The 23,575-nt window shown below is 38.9% G+C and overlaps 1 protein-coding gene across 1 annotated transcript in view; it reads left to right on the top strand.

The window, feature by feature from the left end:
- Positions 1-125: 125 nt before the first annotated feature.
- Positions 126-23,575, top strand: part of LOC121955628 (heparan sulfate glucosamine 3-O-sulfotransferase 5) — a 98,283-nt gene continuing 74,833 nt past the window's right edge. Inside the window, exon 1 of the mRNA XM_042503664.2 lies at positions 126-567. The gene's annotated coding sequence lies outside the window, so the exon portion shown is untranslated. The remainder of the gene's footprint in view (positions 568-23,575) is intronic.

Below are 23,575 nucleotides of genomic sequence, written 5' to 3'. Positions count from 1 at the left end.
AATTTGGCGTTACGCCCCTGTCGCTGCTCTCCCTAATGTACTTTTAGAAACTTTTCCCGAGCTTTGTGCATCCGCCCTCCCCCTCCCTCCTCCCCTCTCCTCCTCCGTCTCCTCCTCCTCCTCCTCTTCCTGCTCCTTCAGGAAAACGCCCCAGCTCTCCTCGTGCAGCCTCCTCCAGCAGCACTACAGCAGCATTACAGCGAGCTCCACGCGCCACACTGATCCACGGGGTGCTGCGGGAGGGCGCCCCGGTGTGAGTTGACTTCAGACAGGCTCCCTCTTTATCTTGAAACGAGAGAGGAAACAACCTCGTCGCGCCGGGACGCGTGTGTCTCTTTTCGCTTGTTCTTTGCGCACCTGGCTGTCCGAGCGCGCACGCTGCACGCGGAGCGGAACATCCGAATTGGAGCCCTCCTTCTTCACTTCCACACCTGCCGCTGCTTGTCCTGTTTGAGCTGCCTGGAGGACATGTGGACAGGGTTTGTGACCTCCGCTGCGTCCCGGCTGGTCCTCCCGAGCGTCTGGCTGGAAGGGTAGCTGCCGTGTCCCGAGGAGGATGCCGAACAGGTAAGCAGAACCCCAGTCTTTTTTTGTGACTTTTTGTTTGTTTGTTTGTTTAGTCTAGGCATTTGCACAATAGATTTTGCATACAGATTTCTTGCATATCCACATAGTGTCTTGGCGGTGTCCAGAATGACTTCATAGTGACCTTATGGCACTTAAAATCAGCAGCATTCCTGCAGAGAAACTGGGAATCCTGATGTGATACATCTGCAGTTTTCTTGTCATATCACCATGCAGTAATATTTTAAATTCTTATTTTCTCACCTGCATGATCAAGTTGCATGTTTAGTGCATCAAACTTGCAGGACTGCTGCACTGGTGCAATGATCAGATGCATTTTCCATAGACAAAAAATAAAAAATAAAAATGTGCAGCTCAATCTAAAACACTTGTTTCCTTGGATCATGAACTTCCCTCCACGTCCATAGTTTAATATTATCTCCTGTTTTAACGCTTCTCACTGACACAGCTCCTCATCTCAGAGTTTTAGAGTATGGAGGTGATTAGTTTCACATTTCTTTCCTCCTTGTGTTGTGTCAGTGCAAGATCAGGTGCTATTTTCAGTGCTTGTCATCATTACTCTGCATTACCTCTCTGTAATTGGGCTTTTGTTAATAGTTAAGTGCCTTGAGCGCCATGGCGGCGTGTGAGAGTGAAGATGAAAAGACAGAGGGCAAACAGTGCAGTAATGAGTGATATTAGGTTTAATAATAACAGCATGATACTGCTGCTTATGTAAGGTACTCAGCTGTACCATATTTAAGGCTTGTACATTGCTTGCACCACTGGACTCCACAGTAGCCACCAGCTCTACAAGCACTCTGTATTAAAGGAATCAACAGGGAATAAAGGCTCAGATAAAGAAAGTAATAGACTTCTGTGCAGCCTGTTCAGAACTGACACTGGTTTGTGTGTCTGCCTGCCACCTTTAAATCCCTGATTTGCTGATTTTGTTTAAACTGAATCTTGGTGTTCTTGTGAGACCACAGCAGGCACTTACCCACTGCTGACATCTGACAGAATGGTGCATTAATGATAGCTTATGTATGTCTAAGATGATTCTTTTTTTCTTCAGTTTTAAGCAAATAAGCAACTATGCAAGTTTAAATACCCTTGATCATATGAATCATATTGATTACATGTGAAAAGATTAAAAGCAGTCATTGTGCATGGTAATTTTTTTTTAATGGATCATGAACTCCCATTCAAACCTACAGTTTAGGTTTGATATCAGCACAATCATTTCCTTTTTTAACACTTTATGGTTCTTCTCAGGCTTCTCACACCCTTATTATGCAAGTTTCAGATTAGGTGCATAACCCTAAGCTACAGTTTGTATCTTTCTATGTCACAAAAACCATTAGCGTTTGATGTGTTTGTAGCGAAAGGGTGCAGGACTGGAAGCTGATAGCAAACTTTTTTTCTTTTAACCCTTAGGGACTGTTTTTATCTTTCTTCATTTTTTGGTGGGATAATTTTGACTGTGTTCATGCATATGGTATAAATTCAGCTTCTACAATAAGTCTAAACTACACTGTGTAAACAAAGTTGTTACATTCATACTGTTAAGTGAAAAACTGCGCCATTGGAACCCATTCAAACTGCAATTTTTTGGTCCCACAGCCATCAAAGCATAAAAACATTGTTGTCTTTTGCCTTGAAATTAATAATTTTACTATTTTCTACCTGATTATATATATTTTTTTTCCATATTTGGCATATTGAGAAAATACATGCTCTTTCCACTAGGTGTACTATCACAATCAATGTTGCTGTAAATTATTGATATATCTTGGGCTGTGATAATAAAAAACCCTTCTTAGCCTGTAGTATATTGAAAATATTCATTTTTGTGTTTTTTAATCCAAAAATGTAGTGGCATCATGACAAAAAAAATCTAAAAACTAATGAATATTTGATATTTATGATTAAGACTAATGTTTGAAAAATTAACTCAATGAAAGTAGAAAATAATATCATGTATAATGTTTTTGAAAGCTTGATTTTGAAAAGCACATTTTGTGCGCAGAGCGTTACGAGCGTGCTGGATATCAAAATGAGCCCTAAGGGTTAAATGTGTGTGCTTTGGTTTTTATCATTCTGTGTCCCCTCTCTAAATACGGAGACTTTTGTGGGTCTGTGAATGCAGCGCAGGCGGAGATGTCAATGGGTTCTTTCTTTTCCAGTAGTAGTTTGTGACTCACAGGATGGATAACTGATAAGTCAATCCGATCAGAGCTGATCACATTGATTAATGAGAGGAGCTGCTGCTACAGTTAAGTTTCACCTTGATGGCGTATGGTATTCTAGGTCAGCATCCCGTGTGTGCTCTGTGCAAGATTGTGTTGCAGTGATAACTGAACGGTATATTTCCAACAGCCCTCCTGATGAAGAGTCCAGTTCCAGAAATAGAAAATCTTTTAGTGGTAGCAGATATTTTAAATGTGGCAGACCACCATAAATAAATGATTGTTTGGGAAACCCTGTATTCCTGTTTTAACACTTCTTACCAGCACAATTACTGTTAGGCTCCCCTTCTTATTAATTATGCAAGTTTTAGATTAGGGGTGTAACTCAAAGGTATTTCTTTTTACTATTTCTGTTTGTATCTGCATTTGGTGGGAATGTACACGTGACTTATACTGGAAGTTGTCAGAAATTGTCTTTGTGTTTTCTGTTGTCATTTATACTCATATAAAAAAAAAATAATAATAATGATAATAATAATGAATAATATAAAGAAAAAGAAACAAGTAAGTCTTAGTGTTGTCAGGATTATGGCTGCAAATAATGATTATTTTCATTGTTGATGTTTATTATTTTTTTCAATTAATCAATTGGTTGTTTGGTTTATGAAATATCAGACAATGGTGAAAAGTGTGACCTCCCAAACCCCAAGATGACATCCTCAAATGATTTGTTTTGTCCACAACCCAAAGACATAGAGTTTGCTGTCATAGAGGAGATAAGACACCAGAAAACATTAACATTAGTTTTGTTTGTATGTGTGTCCCTTTTAAATAATTCAGTGTCCTTTTCTAAATTAGGACGTTTGCTGGTTGGTAAATGCAGCCCAGGCAGAACTCTATGTGAGTACTCTTTTTTCTCAGTTTGTAGAGTTTGAGTCATGTGGTGTATAATTTATTTGTTGATCCTGTCAGAGTTGATCAGATCAGATTGATGGATAAGAGGAGCAGCTGCTGTGAGTGGATGCAAACTTTTAGATCTAATGCATGGCTAAGTTTCACTGTCACTATGCCTGGTTTTGCCGCTCCATTTGTGCCCAGAGTATACCTTCGCTCCGATAGTGTGGTGCAATGATTAACCCAAAAGTATTTTTTCAATAGCGGTCCTAATGAACTGTCCTGTTCAAATATCTAAAAACAATGTGGCCACAAATGTATTTATCGTGGCAGGCCACAGCAAATAAATTAATGTGGTTTCAGATATTCAGAATCGATACATATGTGATAAATTTATATGTTTTGACAACACTAGCAGGTCTACAATTACATAACTAAATAACTCTGCAACTGTTAGACAAAGTAAAAAAAAAAGGATATGACCTGAAAAAACTGCCTAATAATTCTGTAACAATGATTTTAAATACATAAATATGATAATCATAAATACAGGCCTTCTGCCATTTCTTACAATTTGCAGGAAATTTCTTGCAAAGTTGCTCATTGCTTTTTCCCCTTTGCTTTTGAAAGAAATCAAACCAATTTGCTCAGCGCTCAAACATTTACTTTAAATGCAGCACAAGACAAGTGATGTCGATCCAGGTTTTTATAGGATTATAGATCTAGGTGGAAATCAGTTAAAGAAAAATCAAAGAAAAAATAGTCGATTTAAAGAAAAGTGAGAAAGCTATTGACAAAGTTGTCACTATTAGTCCCCTTAGCAATCTCTCACCTCATCCTGAAGCCAACCTCCTCATCACCTCACAATGACACCCATCCATCACAGTCCTTGAGTGCGGATCTCATCATCGGATAACAGTAGGTGTGTTCCTGAAGGTCTAATTTGAGCTATCAGAGGTCATGATGGCACCCAGTTAGCAGCAGCCAGGACAGCATATTGTCCTATTCATCTTAATGACTCCTGTGGGCAGTGCTGCTGCGGACATTGAGGAAGAGCCCGAAAAAATGCTCCCCGGTGACCTTCCGCGACTAACAAATGGAGCGCAGATGAAACGAGCGAGCCCTGCCCGGGAGGCTGCCAACTCCGAGTGAAACTGTGAAAAGAAGAGAGAGCAGGAGAGAGAGAGTTAGTCTATCAGTCTGATTTTTACAACAGCCTTCAATCTGGCTGCTCCCTCACGCCCAGGCCGGTTATTACATTTCCCTCACGTTCGCCTTTGCAGAAGCGCTAATTGAATACATCCAATATTCAGGAAAAGACCTACCTACTGTACCAACATGACCTTGGTTACAGGTCCCTGATAACTTTCGCAAGCAAGACACTTCAGTGGCAGTGAGGCCCTGCAGCACGCTGTGTCATCACTCCAGATTCATGATGGTCAACCTGCTACTTCCAATTTACAAAGACGTGTTTTGGTCGCTCCAACATGGATTAATTTCTGGCTAAGCAAGCAATTATGGAGGCAGGAGGAGGCAGATGCAGAGAGGAGGAGGAGAGTGGCTCTGTGGGACTGAAATCTGAGGATGGTGCAGAAATTTGTCAGCCCTCTGCACTGACACCCTTATCCAAGTCATCTTCTCCCAGGATGGTGATATATGACTAAGGTGACCGTAATCATTATTCACAGACTGGTCTTCTCCTTCTCTGCCTTGGCATGCCTTCCTCCTGGGTCTGATCAAGTGTGTTCTATTATCCTGCAGTAATGATTTGTGGAGGTCTGTGGCACTGTAGCATCTGAAGGACAGCGCGTTGCAGAGCCTTCCAAAACAATATCATAACCCACATCCATTAGCCATATGGGTTCCATTCTCCAGATTTGCTTGATGCAATTTCGGTGTCCTCCCACAGCGGAGCTGCAGCGCAATCCTGGGATTCATTTAATTAGATTCTTTTTTTTTTGCTCCTTTGGGTTTGTCACCTTTCTCAGGGCTTGTTTCTATTTTAAATTCATCCTGTGGTTAGAATATAGGCTGATATTTAGAGTAAAGCTGGGCATACACTGTATGATTTTAGAAATGTTGTTGTTTATGCCAAATCACACTGTACGAATAAATCATCTGCGATGTAAAGCCAAAAGTCATGATTAATTTGCTCATACTTTATATTCTGATCGTTAAGGCACGACCTGAGCTCACACTGTAGGTTTGAAAACGACCTGTCGGCCCCTGCAGCAAACTGGCTATTGACAGTTACCAACAAGGATTAGTTTGAAAGCTCTGACACAGGTATTAACAGCAATGCAAGCAAGGCAGAAGCGTGTTGCTTTGATAATCTGTGCAAAACTGTGTGGCTTGGAAGACATGCGCAGTATGGCTTGTCCATTTTACAGAAAGAACGGGAGTTAAGATAGCTACTTTTACAGTTTTTTTTTTACGTTTTTGTGATAATACACCAAGGGCAGATGGGATCCTTTGAAAGAGTTGCAAGGGCAAATTCAGCTTTTCTTGGAAACGCTTGGTTTTTGTCATATCTTTAGACAGATTTTCATTAAGCAATATCACACGAGAGGGAGTGATATTGTACTGTATATCATCACGGCTGTGATTCGGTTACAGGCACGTGGCCGCAGGCCGACTGTTAGTGTGAGCCTAATTAACAGTTTAGAACAGCTGTAAAGCGGAGTGATACAAGTTAACAGTCCCAGTGATGCACTTGTTGAATGCTTCTCGACCAATCAAATTGCTTGGTCGGAACTAACTGTTGTATAATTATTGTTAAAGGTTGAGAAATTTTTGGAATTACTTATTTCTCAGGAGCCTTTGACATAGGCTTGGGTGGTATCATGGTTTAACGGTATACCAGGGTCTCCAATACCGTCATAAACACAGGTGCTCGTCTTTCTAAACTCATTGTATGTAGTGCACAGCACACCCCACCAGAGCTCACTACTGGTGGAACATGCAGCTGAGGTGAGAGACATTGCCACACCTAGTGGTGGAGGGATAATTTACAGGACTGTAAACAGCTGGCGGCCCAAGACATGTTTTATACATCTAACTGAATTAAGGATTTATTTCAATCAAACCGAGGCTGTTGATTATTGGAACAGTGGACTTACTAACTAGATTATTAGCAAGAGTAACCAAGACAGTTTGGATGAGTTTCATTTTGGTTTTTTTTTTTAGTTTGAATAAAGTGTGTTTGAAAATGAGTTTTCAAGGTAATTAAGCCTCATCAGTCCTCTGTGACTATAAAAAAGTTGAATCCAAAAAGTGTACAGTTGTTTTTCTGTGATTAATAAGAAAAACAAGCGTGAGAGCATTTCTTTTCTTACTATTTTGTGGGTTTCTATTGTGTATTTATTATTCTAAATAGCTGAGAGTAAGTTTTGCACTTGCTTTAGAGGTGGGGGTGGGGGATTTTTGGGCGGCACACTTATACCATCATATACTGTTTACCCCAGTGAAATTTCATGAAGGTATGAAGGTATGAACAATTAAATATTGCACGAGCCTACTTTAAAAGCAGCATAAAGATTGACCCATTGCTTCTACATGTATCATGCTCAGCAGACTTGGTGATGTGTATAACTGTTAAGCCATTTTAAAGTCACGGGGTACAACACCAGGGTGTAAAGTTGATAGTGTGTTTTATGTTTTATTTTTGCTTTAGTGCGGAACAATGAAATGCAATCGCTCTCCCTCTGCAGCGCTTGCATTTTAAAGCCTCTGATTGAAGTTGTGCCGCTGCTTTGCATGGATCCATATTTATTGCCGCTGCTGTGTTTGCTGTGTAATTGACTTCTGAACACATAAATAATGACGGCCGTTATGGCTTCCCTTCCCCTCCTACCGTCTGCCCGCTGGATCTCTCATCGACTGTCCGGCCTCTCCTCCGTCTCACCTCTACCTCCCATCACGGCAGCCCTACAAAGAGCAATAAGTTTGAAACATAGAGCAAACAAAGCCGTTGTCCAGGTGGAGGAGGTGTCTGGAAATAAAACATGATCTCCCATCGAGCCGTGAAGATTGTTTATGGGCCTGTGTTGCTCAGTGGGTCGAGGATAGTGCCAACGCGGTCAGGGTGAGGGGTTTAATTCCCATGAGGGCTGCTCATGCTTAAAATGTAAGCACTCATGGTATCTGAGGTGTTCAGTTAGCACGGTTATATCAGCTGCAGCAGGATAGAATTGAAGAAGTATCTTCAATAGAGCCTGACCGTTCTGGGCTTTTGAGGCGGATATAAGTATGACAGTTTTAAGAAATTGAGATAGCAGCATATTTTCCAGCATTTCTTTTTTTAAAATTATGAACACATAATATAATCAACAAAAAATCAGATCCCTTTAAATTTGATTAAGTCTTGACTTGACCAAATTTGTTTTGTTTTGCTTTTTTAGGGACACAATACTACTACTACAGTAGCAATATTTTCTCTGGTATTTGACTGCGAACGACTTCATCACCATTAAGGATCTGACTCACATTTCAGCACCTTTATTTCTGCTGGTCGGTGTGTCATGTCAGTGGAAAAGCCCAGTATAGATGTCTAATTTGAAAACAAGCAACTGGAGCGAGGAAAGCGTTGATAGAAACTCAAACTCTGCAGCCCTCTGTCTGTGTGAGCCTTTTCATCCAACTCACTGTGTTGACAAAAAAAGCTGTTGTCTGTCAGCTCCAACTGTCTGCAGACAGACACACGGAGAGGCAGATGCAGTGTTAGCTCATGTTTTTTTCCCTCTCTCCCAACTTTGGCTTCTGTTGAATCATGGCTCAATACTTTGTCTCTCAGCGTTCGCCCTGCTGCTGCTGCTGAAACACGGCCATAAAAAAAGACTTTACCACTCAAGCTTTATTGACATGCGTGGACATAACGCTGCCACAGTAAATGCAAAAATCATTCATAATTATATTTCTAGCAGCAGGCTGATTTACTCAAAATCATTTCAGCAGAGTAATGGCATCTCTAACTAAATGAGAGGCAGGTTCATCAAATTTTGCGGGAAGTGCTTTCCCCTTGGGGCAAGTCAGACTTGGTGGAAAAAAAACACAGAATAGGACTTAATTTCTTTTTTCAGCCTGAAATCTTTTTTTTTTCACAGCAGTAAAATGCAAGCTAAAGAACGGGATAATTAAAAACCATGTTTTCCAACTTGAATGTATTTCAAAAAAAAAAAAAAAAGCAATTTTAGCTAAGCTTTTTTGAGGAGTGAACATGGCCTCAAATGTGGGTTATTTAAGGATTTTTCTCAGGATTTTAGGGGCAGATTTGTCCCAGCAGAGCACCCTTACATCTGAAGCCTGGATTGGCCACACATGGCTCTGCACACGGGTTTTTGTCTGGCTGTCAGTGCCTTTGTCTGCTTGTAGCACCAGTGATCCGGGCGCGATGCTTAATTCTCTGCAGCTATCTGCTGCTATCAATTAGAGCTTTTATGGGGAGGTGCTGTCAGAGTTACCATGGCAACCAATGTCTTTGGCAGTGCGTTGCATCCCCTGCAGGGCCGTGGATGGAGCGCTTGCAAGTATAACTGCACAGTACGTTTTAAAGATTCAAAATCTTGAGTGCCCGGGGACAGAAACAATAAGCATGAAACACATAGCGGTGTTGGCAGACTTGTGCTGTTTGTGGAAGCAGTTTCTCCTCGGCTTCTTGGCTTTGTACGAGCTGCTCAGGCTATTTTGAATGTTAACGGATAGCTTTGACAATTTGAGGAAGTTGCAAAAGTGACTAGCAAGCAGAGGCAATAATTTACTGGAAGGGAGCCCAGAGTTGTACAGCATATACTTAGGAATTACCTGCTCACACACTTTTACAAGCTGCTTTAGGATTCTGTCAAATGAAAATGTCTGAGTTAACAACTTACCATTCTTCTATAACACACTTTATGATCAGTCATGCCCGGATTTCTGAAAATATTTGGATTTAGAGGTGAGTTTTACATAAGTGTTAAATTGAAATGTCAAGAGATGTTGACTCTGAGGGATCAGAGCCAGAGCTGAGAGTAAAAATGCATAGGTCATGTTCTCTGTGTTTGGGCTCAGAATTTAGAGCTTTTAGAGACCTAAAGAGAATTTATATCCAACGATTAAAACTTATACATGATGGGAATTTTACAGGATAGCTCCTGTATCTGTGGGCTCAATATATTTGAGTTTGACTACCTTAAGATAAAGAAAGGGTTCAGCAATTTTACTCCTGGCAGTGAGGAGAAGGCTTTAAAAAGGACTTTATATGTACAGTAGATATTGTTTATGATCCATGTTCTGATCCAAAAATGACTCATTTGCTGTTCTATACACTCAAAATCAGAGCCCATGTGAATCAGCTGTCATTAAATATAATTTAAGTACAAATTATATAGAATTAATAATCTTAATTGTCTGTCATGAATGGATTACTGAACAGGCCTACCAGGCACAGGACAAGGGGCCCAAAGACTCGGGGGGGCGGGCCTTCAGCTTCAAAATGTCACCGAAATTAACACAAACTGACGAAAAGAAACAAAATATTACCACAAAGACATGCAAAAGAAAAAACAGAAAAAGAAAAAAGACACACAAAATAACTACAAAACGGGCAAACCAACCACAAACAGACACAAAATTACAACAAAGAGACACCAAACAACCACAAGTAGACATTAAATACAAAAAAGACAAATAAACAGAATTACATCACAGGGAGACCAAATGAAACACTGGAGAAAGAAACTCCAAATAACTACAAAAAGATGCAAATCAACCAAAAAAAAAGAACATAAAATAAGTACAAAGAGACACAAGACAACCACAAGGAAACATAAAAACACACAAAAAATACACAAATTACCTAAAAAGACATATTTATCTTTGTAAGACGGAATCACATCAGAGACATGGTTTCAAAGAGACACCAAACAACTACAAAAATACACAAAACAACAACAACAGGGAGACACAAAAGAAAGAAAGAAAGAAAACACAAAGCAACTTAAAGGACACAAAATTACCTCAAGAAGGTAGTACTACACCAAAGAGATACATGTGGCTTCAAAGAAGCACCAAGCAACTACAAAAGACACAAAACTGGGGCTGGTTAATTCACAATTCAATTCAATTTCGAATCTTTGGGTCACGATTCCATTTCGATTTCGATTCGATTCGATATTGATCCAGTTGCTTCAATATTGATTCAGGTATGTGTGTTGATGTCAGAAATACCCAGATAATTCGTTAGAATACCTCCTGATATGTGTCAATAAAGTGTGTATTATCTGCATTGATTTAGAACAAACTGACACCAAAATTTATTTTACCATTACATTATTCTTTATTAAATAAAAATTAAAATTAAAATAAATTTAAAGTACAGAAAAGTGCACATTTTTGCCTGAGCCAAACTAAACAAAAGGAATAAACATTTATGCGGGATTTGTCAACCTGCATCTGTGTGTGATCCACAGCTTTAGCGTTAGCAACAGGTTGCACAACATCTACGTGGTGTCGGCTCAAATGGTTACATACGTTCGTCATATTGTTGCATTGTTTTAACACTGACTCACGAGGCTCACACACCATGTAACTACTATTGACTTGGTGTATCCAAACGTCGGCTTTTAATGTTGTCGACGCTGATTTTAACACACTGCTACCTCGCACCACTGTTGCCATTTTAACAACAGATGTCGTTTGGGGGTCAAGCGGGGCCTCTGAATAACGTCAATCACACTGCGGCGGCAATCACACCGCCCCCACAGGAGCGGGGCATCATTACAATGGAAATAATCGATTTCAGGATTTTATGAATTGATATTGAATTGGTAAAAAACATACTGCAATGCAATGATGAATCAATTTGTTTACCCTGCCCTACACAAAACAACAACAAGGAGACACAAAAGGACAAAAAAGGACACAAAATGACATAACAATACACATAATTGCCCCAAATATCCTCAAAGAAACACAATATGGCTTCAAAAAGAAAATGTTTAGAAAATTTAGCAAAACTACTTCGAACTGCTACTTTGAAATACCGCAAAAGTACATAACACTTGAAAATGCCTTTTAAATAATGTCATAAAGTTATTTTTTATGAGGAACCAGCATAAAAATGTGTGTTCCTAATTATAGTAATTAAATACTTAATTGGCATAATTATGAACTCATGTTTTTATGTTAATAACCTATACAAGTTTATTTGTTCCTAGTACGTTTTCCAAGTTTTCTAAATGAAATTCTAAAGTGTACTTACTCACCATATTTATGAAAATACATTTTAAGTTTAAGTTTAATTGCTTTATTATTATTATTATTATTTTATTATTATTATTATTATTATTATTATTATTATTTTATTTTCTTTTACATTATTTTAAGGAATTTTAAAGTGTCAATATTTCTTCACTAGGATAATACCTTGACAGTGGGGGCAGGCTGTGTAGCAGCATTTACATTTTTATATAGACAGATCAAATATTCAGAAAATGTAACAGACATACATTTTTATCTTCTTTTGTTGGCCTAAATCCCGGTTACGGCTTTGTCAGGCATCAGCAGATAAGAGTGGTCAACCTGTTAGACGAGGGAAGCATTTAGAGTCGAGCGTCGGCCTGTCTGTGGAGAGTGAAGCTGATGAGCAGTAATCTGAACCTTCTTTTAGAGTGCGAAAAACACCAGCAGCCTCTGTCCATCCCCAGCTGTGAGTTATGGCTCTCTTTTATCTGATGGAGCACTTAGTCTGCAGCCCAGCCTTGTTGTCAAGTATTCTTTTCACTTATGCCCGATCGATCGCTGTTGCCAAGTGTTAATGATGAGTCATACTATTAAATGTGATGACCTGCGGCCGTATTCTATTACCTCGCTTTCTTGCACAGGCAGACCCCCGTAATTAAGGTTCAAGTAGATGCAGGAGGAGAAGCAGGTTGGAGCCAAAACTCAATTAAAAATAGCCTTAGCACGCACACCACAGAAGAAGAGCTGTTGAGTTTTAAAGTTTTAATGCTTTATTGGTTTCTGTCGCCCGGGGAGATGAATGTTTTCTTTAAACTGATGCTGAGATAAAATACTGCAGCGCGAGTGGCAGGATAATCATTTAGTGAAATTAACAGCCAGTGCCAGCCTTTTTAATTCATGCTGTTGTCATTTTTTTTTTCAGAGGAGGCTGTTGGGAATGTGTGCTGGAAGATGTTATGTTTCTGGCCAGGCCGAGTTTTTTTTTTTTTTATCCTCATTAATAATGTAATGTGATGAAGCAGGATGTGACAGCGTTATGTAATGACAAGGCGGCTCCCTGTGCTATTAGCTGTCTGTTGTTAAACTGTCAAATATGTTAAAAAAAAAGAAAAAAAGTGAGGGGGTAGATAAGTGATCTTTTTCGACTTTTAACAGCTTGATGTCAAAGGTCAGTGAATTCCTTAGATTGACTGCCGCAGGGGGTAATAAAAGCACAGGATGGAGCCGTTTCTGCAGCTCGTGTGGGGTCGTCTCAGACGGTGCCTGAAAGACATTCATTTAATGCCAAGCTAAATAATTCACATGATCAAAGCAAATCTAACACATTTGTTACAATACGTGATGTCGGGCTTTAAACATTTTGTGTTCTTTGATGTAAACAGTTAATAATAGTTAACACATTCATGTTTTAAGGATGCTTAGAGAGGTTAAAGTAGAATATTGTTCTTTTTAGGGCCAAAACTGATACCAATTATTAGTAGTTAATGAGACGGATAAGCAACACCGACACAAAAGTGGTTATCAAATCAATTTAAATAAAAAATAAATTGAATAAATAAAAATAGCTCCCTGAGGTTTTACAAAGTAAAAGTTCCCCCTGTGCTGACACTTTTGTTGAACTTTTGAATTAATTAATTTTATTGGCGATCACTAAAATACAACACAATTAAAAAACACAATTACAGATAAAAGGCACCTATTGTGAACAAACATTGAGATTTGCTTTATGTCATGACAAATATATCATGGATTTTTCTTTTTGTTGTGGAATTGGCGTGTCATGAGTTTTACTGTATGTTTACATCCTTACTGTACACTTATACTGTACGGTACACACTTTGCATTAATGCTCATAGAGTACTGTTTTGGTTGTTAGTGTACAAGAGATCCATGTCTTTTCACATTTTACTAACAGGTGCCCATCTTCAGACACCACTTGTAAATTTGGAGCATTGCTGTCAATTAATTTTTTTTCCAAGGTTTTACTGGTTAAATTTTTTATGAGATTCAGTATCAGTTAGCTTCTGCAGCCCCATCTACAACTGTTCTCCAGCTGTGAGGAGCTCCATTTCCATTGTATTTTGCATTTTGATACAGCTGTATTCACCAAAAACAAAAATTAGGTTGTTTTAGCATTTTGTGGGAATACTTGATTATTTTTTCATCCTAACAGTAAGAACATGCTACCAACAGGATGTAGAACATAGTTAACTAAATTATGTAGTATCAAACTGGGACACAGGAATAGGGCCCTGAAAAATAGAATATATCTCGTTATAATAGTATCCAGTGCTTCCCACAGAATTAGGGGGTTGTTTTTTTACTGTCCTCTGGCTGTATATGTGTGCCCCTTTTTTATCACTCTTGAGTCCCCTCTTTAAATGTGGATGTTTTTGCAGGTCCATGAATGCAGATCAGACGTAACTTGTCAGTTCTTTTTTTTCCTTAGCAGCAATTTGATTTTTTTTTTTTTAAATTGTGGCAGGCTGCCTCAAATACATGAATGTGTGAGAAACCTTGGTATAATTAGGGCTAGCTGACACTCACGTTGGCACTGATGCTGAATGTGAAGCTCTGTTGCTGGTGTCAGAACCCTACGCCTTTGACCTCTTTTGTGTCTGCGGCTGGCTTCAGGACACTTCAAGGCACTTCCATCTCCTGGATGGAGCTTGGCATTCTCACCCAGATGTTTAACCTGCTGGAAATTTGGCAGGGATTGATTTAAAGTAAAATGGTACATGGTAGTATTAACGTAATGCCGTCAGTACCCAGTAGAGTTTGGTACTCAACCTTCTGTATCACCTCACTGTCTGACAGAAATGTTGAACCACTCCTTCTTGCATTTGGTTACCACAAAATTTGAGTTTATCTTTGTGACCAGGAGATAATCAGGGTGGCATTTTCTTTCCCGTGGACGTCCAGATTGCTAAAATGTATGATTTAACCCTACGGATCTTTTGGTAACACATTCTTATGCTCTTACTTGAGCACATATGTTGCTTAGTAAGATATCTGCAAACTTTATTTTACATACATGCACAGTTTGCAAAGAGTATAAATATTTCAGAACTTTTCTTTGCGCATGGATTCCTTTCCCCACAGGTTTATTGCAGTCTCAGGTCAGTCCTCCAACTCTGCATTCAGGTCAGCTGTTAAATGCTCAAAGGGATTTAATAAAGGACGTGTCAAAGGCCATAAAGGCTGGAAAACTGGGAGCACTCTGCAGTCAAAATAGGAAAATCCTATTAATATTTAATATGTTCCACTGTGACTGAGCTGAGCTGAGACAGTTTTTCCTTTTTTTGTCCATTAGCTGTGTCATCTGTAATCAGGAGCTGGACCCACCTGCTCAGGCAGGGAGGCAGCACATCTTAGAGGCACCAACTCTGTGAGGAAGCGGTCTTGGTTTTCACAGATTTTAACCAGATAAAGAATAGTATTAAATACATGAGTTAATAGAATTTCGTTGCATGTACAGTTTAGTACTGTTGCCTCACAGCAAGAGGGTCCCTGGTTCGAACCCTGGTTGGAACGGGGTTCGGTCTGTGGGCGGGGGCCCTTCTGTGCGAAGTTTGCGTGTTCTCCCCGTGTCTGCGTGGGTTCTCTCCGGGGTCTCCGGCTTCCCCGCCTTCCGCCTGATGACAGCTGGGATTGGCTCCAGCCCCCCTGTGACCCTTGTGAGGACAAGCGGTTACAGAAAATGAATGAATGAACGAATGAATGAATGAATGAATGAACAAATGAATGAATGAATGCATCTACAGTTGTGTACAGCTGCATTGCTGAATGGAGAGGTAGTGGATGTAGAACAAAAGGGGGGGAAATATCAGCATATTAATGTTGTTTTGTGGTGTAGAGTGTAGACCTTGTTCTGAACTGCAGTAGATCTAGTGGCCGGGAATGAACATAACTGCAACATAACAACATAACTGCGTATGAGAGCTTAGCAACAGCTGAGACAGTGGATGAACTGAAGTGAAATTTTGGACTTGAAAGGACTCGAAGTGAAAGATGAATGTAAAGGCAATCGGAAACTTGACAACAAAAGCTATTTATTGAAGCTATTTTGTGTTAAATGCCGTTGCTGGTTTCAGACCGACGCAGTTGTCATTTTTATGACCAGCGTCCACGTTGTGTAAGTAAGAAATGTATTTTATTATTACACTCATAGGTGTGTAGCTCTTAAAATGAAGTGAGGTCAGGAGCTTGTTTGCATGTTTATTATATTTTTATATTTTAAATTAAGATACTAGTTTTATACTTTGTATTGCAGCGTAAGGCACAGTTTTATACTTTACACACTTTACATACTCGGAGTATTATCCACAGTTTAATTTAAATATTTACATAGCTATTATTGCTAATTGTCTATTACTGTATGTCTTACATTTATATTTTTACACGCTTACATACTCAGCATATTATACATACATTATTTTTTAAATGTTTAACATTTACATACTAATGCTAATTGTTTGCTATTACTGTATTTCTATTTTTGTGCTTGTAATTATTTCTACTTGTGATCATTCTCTATGCTGGCATTAGAGTGACTGAAACAAATCACAATTTCCCCCTGGGGATATTACCAAAAAAAAAAAAGTCGCAATATTGGAAACCATTTCAAGAAAAGTCATTATATTACGAGAATGAAGACATAATTTTCCAAGAAAAAATTTGCAATATTACATGATTAAACTGAAAAAAAGCAAATTTATGCCAAAAAGTCAAATGACAAAGTCAAAATAACGACTAAATTTTGGTTACATTATAACTTTATTCTCAAAAATCTCAAATTTTTTTCCTAATATGGAAATAAAACTCCTTCATAGTTCTTCTCTAAACAAATAAATGTGAATATTCGTGATCATTCAGGAGCTGCTCTTAAATGCTCTCACATTTTGCTGTAAGTGGAAGTGAATCACTTGATTGAATGTGTCAGAACTTTGATGAAAACAAGCTGTGGTAAGGCAGTGCATTTTCACATAATCGGTATTTCTACTTTACTTGAGTGCTTTTTGAAAAAAGAAAAAAGAAAAAAAATCACCAAAATAATCCTCTTTTTTAAAAATACAGCCATCGCTCGCTGGAATCCATTTTTCTGAAATATGGAAATTCAACAACCAAAAAGAAAGCCCCACAATAATGTCTTTAGCTGTCAATTTCTACCATAAAAAACCATCAACTGTGAAAAAAGATTCAACATTATGCAACCTGTTACAATTTAGACTAGAGAAACAGGTGGGGGATGAGTCCATGTCCCCTCAGGAGAACTTCCTCCTCTGAATCACATACAATACATCAAGAGTTTTTGTCACAGGGTAGAACGAGGTGGAAATGCGTTTCAAGTCAGGCTACAGAACATCCGCAGGGATGTAACCTAGATGTTTTATCTGCACAGATCTGCTGCCATGCCTGCCATATCTCTTACTCAATGCTGTTGCTCTGCCGACCTTGGGGGGAACAGAGGAAGATGGGATATATATTAGCCTGCAAAAAGACATCCAGTAAGCTGAGAGCCAGTTTGTTTCAGGTTGCATTTGTTCACACGTGGGGAGAACATTTACAGGAACACCTGGAGACTGTCTGCCCGGACGATGCTTCTCTTGGGGAAGCTGTAGTTGTATGCTAGATAGTGTAAAATCTCTGAGGCTGCAGTTATTAAGTGCTGAAGGAAACACAGCGGGGGCCAGAGTTCTTATTCTTTAGTGCTGTTCTGCTGAATCTCCGCTTTCGCTTTCCAGCTCACCTGCACAAAGTACAGCAGTGAGCCTTCCCCTCAGTTCTGCTCCTTCAGCACACATATCACACTTAATCACTTTGTGTAGATTTACTGGTGGATATATCTCCGATATATTAAAACAAATTTATTAGTATCATCATTCATGTGCCAGAATTTGAGTTTCTCATAACACAAGCGCTCCCATGTGAGACAGAACAAGCAAACAAAATTAAAAAAAGAAGAGGAATCTCCAAAGTATAATTCTAGTTTATAGTGTGCAGGTAAGACAACTATGTTTTGACTCCTTTTTCTTGAAAACAATCCCCACGTACACGATTTTATTTTGTCATCACCATGATCAATACAGATACCCTCTTGCAGTTACCTACCATCATAGTGCTATGTATAAAGTAAAAAATGTAGTCTAGTTTTTGACATGTTGTATTTATTAATATCTGAGGGGCATTTGCCTCTACACTGGCAATAGCCCTGGCCAGGGGCATTATGTTTTCAGGTTGTCCTTCCCATTCTTGTGAATGCATCTCAAGATCACCTTAAAGAAATTTCTTCAAATTTGGCACGAATGTCCACTCAGACTCAGTGATGAGCTGATCAGATTTTGGTGGTCATAATAGGTCAAAGATCAAGGTCACTGCAACCTCCTCTGTCTCATTCCTGTAAAATGGATAGCCGAAGGAAACCTAAAGGGAATTTCTTCAAGTTTGGCACAATGTTCACTTGAACTCAGCCATGAACTGATTAGAATTTGGTGATCATAGGTCAAAAGTCAAGGTTACTGTGACCTCTTCTGTCTCATTTTAGTAAAAATGGTATCTCAAGAAAACCTGCAGGATCTATCTTTAAATTTGGCACAAACATCCACGTAAACTTAAAAATGAACTGATTAGATTTTGGTGGTCAAAGATCAAGGTCACTTTGACCCTGCATCCATTTCATTCTCCCAAATGCGATATCTCAAGAACACCTTGAGGGAATTCCTTTCAATTTTGCTCAAATGTCCACTTGGACATAAGAACAGACTGATTAGAAGTGGTTGGTCAAAGGTTAAGGTAAAGGTGACCTTGTGTCCATTTCATTCTTGTAAGCGCACTGCCTAAAGAAGGCCTTGAGTTTTCTCAAATGTTGCACAAATGTCCACCTGGACTCGTGAGTGAACTGATTAGATTTTGGCGATTGAAGGTCAAGGTCAAGGGCACTGTAACCTCACAAATCAGATTTTTGGCCATAACTCAAAAATGTATCAATTAATGATGGGAAAATTTCAAACAAATGTCTAAAAGGAAAAACTGATGGAGTCGTGTCATTTTATATCCATAAGGTCAAAGGTCAGCATCATTTTGACATCCTAATGTTCTGAAATAGCGTGACTCAGCGTTATAAGTCAGGAACAGAAAGGGAGACATTTGATCAGATACTGAATTGGCGACACTAATCCTGGGTGCCTGCTTTGAAACTGTGCAGATTGTTTTGATCCTCTGTGCTGTCGGGGGGTGTGTGAAGTGGCCACATTTTCACAGACTTGGATTTATACTGTAAGTGCAGCTTGACTGGGGCGCGGGGGCATACAACAATGAGGCAGTAAATTTAGTTTATTCAGTTAGCTGAGAGAGGTTTCGGCAAAGCTGTTTTAAATGCATCAGAATTCAGCATGCCTATTGATTTGAAATAGAAACTTTCTAGAATAATTAATCAAAATGACAGATTTCTGTGGTTATTTTACAACAGTCTGGTGCTGGTTGCACAAAATTTAATCAGCAGATCTGTTGTGATTAATTGTGATTTGACAGTGCACATCATCATGTAGTTTGAGACTGCGAATAGTCAAGGACGTGTTGTTATGGGTCCTTGAAAATTCATGGAATAGTTTTGAAATGTTATGCATGAAAATATGTTGGAACCCTGCATTTAGCTTTAATTTTGTTGTCAGAAACAATGACAGTTAAGCTTTCTTGAATATTATTTAACAAGAGTTTTTGAGCTTTAACTTGAGCAGTTATTCATGCCTCCAGATCAGTTATATACCTCAGGGAACTGGTGACATAAATAAAACTCCTTCAGCGAGGAAAACGTGAAAGATGCTCAGCTCTCCTGTGCAGCTCCTGCAATCACTAAACCCCTAAACACTAAATCCTGAGTACTCCAGTGGGCTCTCTCAGGAGTTGGCAGTTAAAGACTGAGGCTGCACTGGACCTCAGTTATGACTGTGAATACAGGAAGCACAAAAGAAGGCATGAGACTGATAATATTAAAATTTTGAGACTGAATTGGGTAAAAAAAATGCAAACTTTCCAGAAAGTGCTAATAATGTTTGGCTGATGGTTGATGAAGAGGTGAAAGCAGGAACAATACATGGGCCCAGCTCTCTAAAATAACACTTTGTTATTAAGCAAATGACCTCGGGGGTAAAAAATGCATGCACAGGTCATGGGTGTCTCCGCTGCTCCCTCCATCGAGCTGGGGACACACTGGCATTTTCCACGATTAGGTGCTGCTTCTGCCTCACAAGCACAATGGAGATGAGAGTGTCGCGCGGGGATTGGATTGGAGATGAGAGCAGCGGGGCCATCCATTCTGAAACGCCAGCCAACGCCTGGATCAGTACATCTAATAATGTGGATGAATGTCTCGACCTTCAGTGGTTATCTTCAGCAGAGCCCACTGACCCGCACATCGCTCTCTTTGACAACATTTGCTTAAAGCTGCACTAGGCAAGATTTTTTAAGTAAAAAAACGGATCTGTTCCACAAAGCTAAATCACAAAGTGGGGCTGCAGTAGAGATGGATATCTGATTCCCTCAAATAGAATTGCTCTTTATTTGCCCCAATTTCCCAAATTAAATTCTGGTTGCGGGCGTCATCAGTCACGGGAAAACTTTTCCGCCCACAGGAAGTGACTTTATCCTAAACAGAAGTGAGTGGGTGTTTTGTCAAGAGAAAGCTGCATTTACTAGCATTATCTGGTGTGAAGCATCACTTATGTTGGGTTGCATGGTTTTTAGATAGTAAAGTTGAGATTTTAATGAGATTTTCACTTTAATGAATAAGCTAAACAGAACAGCATGACAGTCATTTGTTGTAGCACATAGCAGTAGATGTGTATAGTTTCATTTCGAGACAATGATATATCGATTCTTTTGACAATGATATATATCAAATATACCAATTTAGGGGCCAGCGATTGATATGAGACGATATCAGTAAATATTCTTTGTCTAATTCTTGATTGCTTGGCATTGTTTGCCCGTTGCTAGGCCGCTAGCACTGTTTGAATGTTTAGGAAGGAGGTGAGCTTTGACAGAAATGGTGACACTGAGGTGTTACAGGAATTTCAAAATAAAGGTGTATTTCAAATACTGCAATTGTTACTACTACCATCCAGTCTAGTACACAATACAAAACTCTAGGCCAGAAGAACATACTGATATTATTATTTTAAGAGCTAAAGTTATGCTTCATGATATTCCAGTGCCGTTGGCGTCAAGTGATCATTAAAATCAAAATTCTCTTGGGGTTATGAGGAGGCTCAATAAATGTCATGACTACTTGTTTACTAACTTTGAATACTGTTTTATGCAAGTGGATTCTTAGGTTTGAATGTAGGGGGGTCAAGGGGTCACCTGAAATAATAAGATTTATCCCGAGGAAATCAACTTACTGGTTTTTAATATACCTTTCCATGGACTAGTGCTGTTTATACAGTATGGATACACTGGTATCTAAGCTTGCTTACTTTATCTTATTATCAAAGTTTACAACAGTCATTTAGGTGTTTTCTGCTGCTAACCAAGAATAGAAAAGTTGTTGTAATGTTATGTGGTTTAATAAAAAAAATTAGTCAAATGGTATTGAATGTTGATATTCTTCATTTTTACTTCTTGTATAAAAGTTAAAATTCCTGTATTGTGACAACCCTTTGGTGGACCAAGGTTTTGGCTGAGAGGAAATTAGCTTAATGTCCTCGTCAAAAAATGATAGCACTGGTCTCTTGTTCAAACGACCAAGCTATACCTCTATTGCTGTTCTCTTTTTGAATAGCAAAGGTGGAAATAGCTGAACAATGTTGTAGAATGTCTTCTTTAGGAGTTTAGCTCTGAAAAACCCTGTGACTTCAACACTAGAGACCTCCTTTCACATCACCAGTCAGTGTTGGCCTCTTTTAGCCATGACCAGAATCTTTACCTAATATTAAATGTTAAGTTCTTAGCCATGCTTGTGGTGTAGCTATGAATAGCAAAGTCAGTCAGTCAGACACTTTAGCTTGTGAGATATTGCTGTCTAGACCACTTGATGTCATGAAATTTTCAATATGCATTCATGGTCCCAAGAGAACTAATCCTACTAACTTTGAAGAGTCCCTTAATTTATCTATAGCGCCACAGTGAGGTTGACTTTCTTTTTTTGGAGGGAAATGTCTCGACTATTTAACTGACTGTGAGGAAATTTGGTAGTTAGCCAGCACTAGTGGCCTCATTTGGTCAAATTTTTAAACTTATCAAATACTTCGATTTATGACTTAAAATCTGATAAAATTGACATTACCATCAGCCTCAGCTGCACTCTGTGTTTAGTGCTAATTAGTAAATGTTAACATGCCAACACGCTAGCCTAAAATGATGAACATGGTAAAGGATATGCTTGTTAAGTATAAATAGCATGGCCATTGTGAGTATGTTAGCATGCTGAAGTTAGCATTTAGTTAAATTAATTTTTACTTTAATTCTACTTTATTGTATTCTTATTTATATTCCTACCATTAGCCTGCATATATCCGTCACAGGTTTAGGTGGTCTCTAAAGCTCAGCAGTATCTTTTTGTGTTGGCACCATGATAAATATATAGCACAGTGAACGCCTACAGTCCCAGTGGTATGATCATTTTCCACCCCACTGATCTGACTTCTGCTTAATGAGGCTGACGCCTTCATGCTCCATATAATGAACCCACCTGTGACTTCCTTAACTTGTGCAGTCTCAGTCTATATATGTAGGTGGGAAATATGTGCAGCTGTGTTGCATCATCTACATTGATTGCACCATGCTTGCTTTGCATTTCAGGACATAATTTCTATTTTGTTACATTTACAGCAGCCATTAGAGGTGACATGTTTACCTTCAGAGAGATAAAACCTTAGAATTGATGCCTGAAATGTATATGAATATATATGTTGCACACTAAGGTTTATATGCAGCCAGCTGACACATCTCTCTGTTGAATAATATATTGTCAGCTGAACCTTATTCATGTATGAAAGTAGTAACCACAAATGTCTGCTTTATTTCTGATAAAACAACAGTGTTTGAAACTATGAACAGACCATAAAACCTTTTACATTCATGTAATTAGTGTTAGCAGCATTTGACAAAAAGAGGAATGAGAATAAAGGTGCATTGTGTACCGTTTATTTGGAATGAATAAAATGAAAATTATCTCTGTTACATGTTGTGTTTGTGCCAAAGATTGTTTCGCAATAATTCTGATTCTTAAGGGATGATTGTGATTATGTTTTTTTTTAATCGGGTGTGCGTAGCATTCTGGTAGTTGTAGGTTTGCTACCTCTTGAGCAAAGTCGCTCTTTTTTTCTGATTTTTCTGGTTATCAGTATGAAAATGGTACTTCTTTAAGTCTGAAGTTTTTCTTCTAATAAAATGTCCTCAGTTGTTAATTTACACATTGCACAAGTTAAATTTCAGAAAATTCCAGACAATCCAAACTTACTGGAATATAAACAAAGTAATATCATTTGGTTTGTAGGTCCAGAAGTGTGTGTAGCTTGCTGCAGCTGCAGAGAATAATGGTTTTTGTGGAAATAGAAGAAGAATCATGCGAGGCCATCGCTGCTGTCCGTGGTGCTGAATCAGCCTCTTCCCCAGGATTACACTGCACACAGACACACAATGAGAGGATAAGAGCTGAGGGCAGCGTGCTCATCGGCTTTTTGTCACAATAATGGGTTTTACCGTTTAAGAAA

This window comes from Plectropomus leopardus, chromosome 16 (assembly GCF_026936395.1).
Source record: "Plectropomus leopardus strain MGB_pleo_1.0 chromosome 16, ASM2693639v1, whole genome shotgun sequence".
NCBI lineage: Eukaryota > Metazoa > Chordata > Actinopteri > Perciformes > Serranidae > Plectropomus > Plectropomus leopardus.
This window is presented reverse-complemented; position numbering and strand designations above follow the sequence as displayed.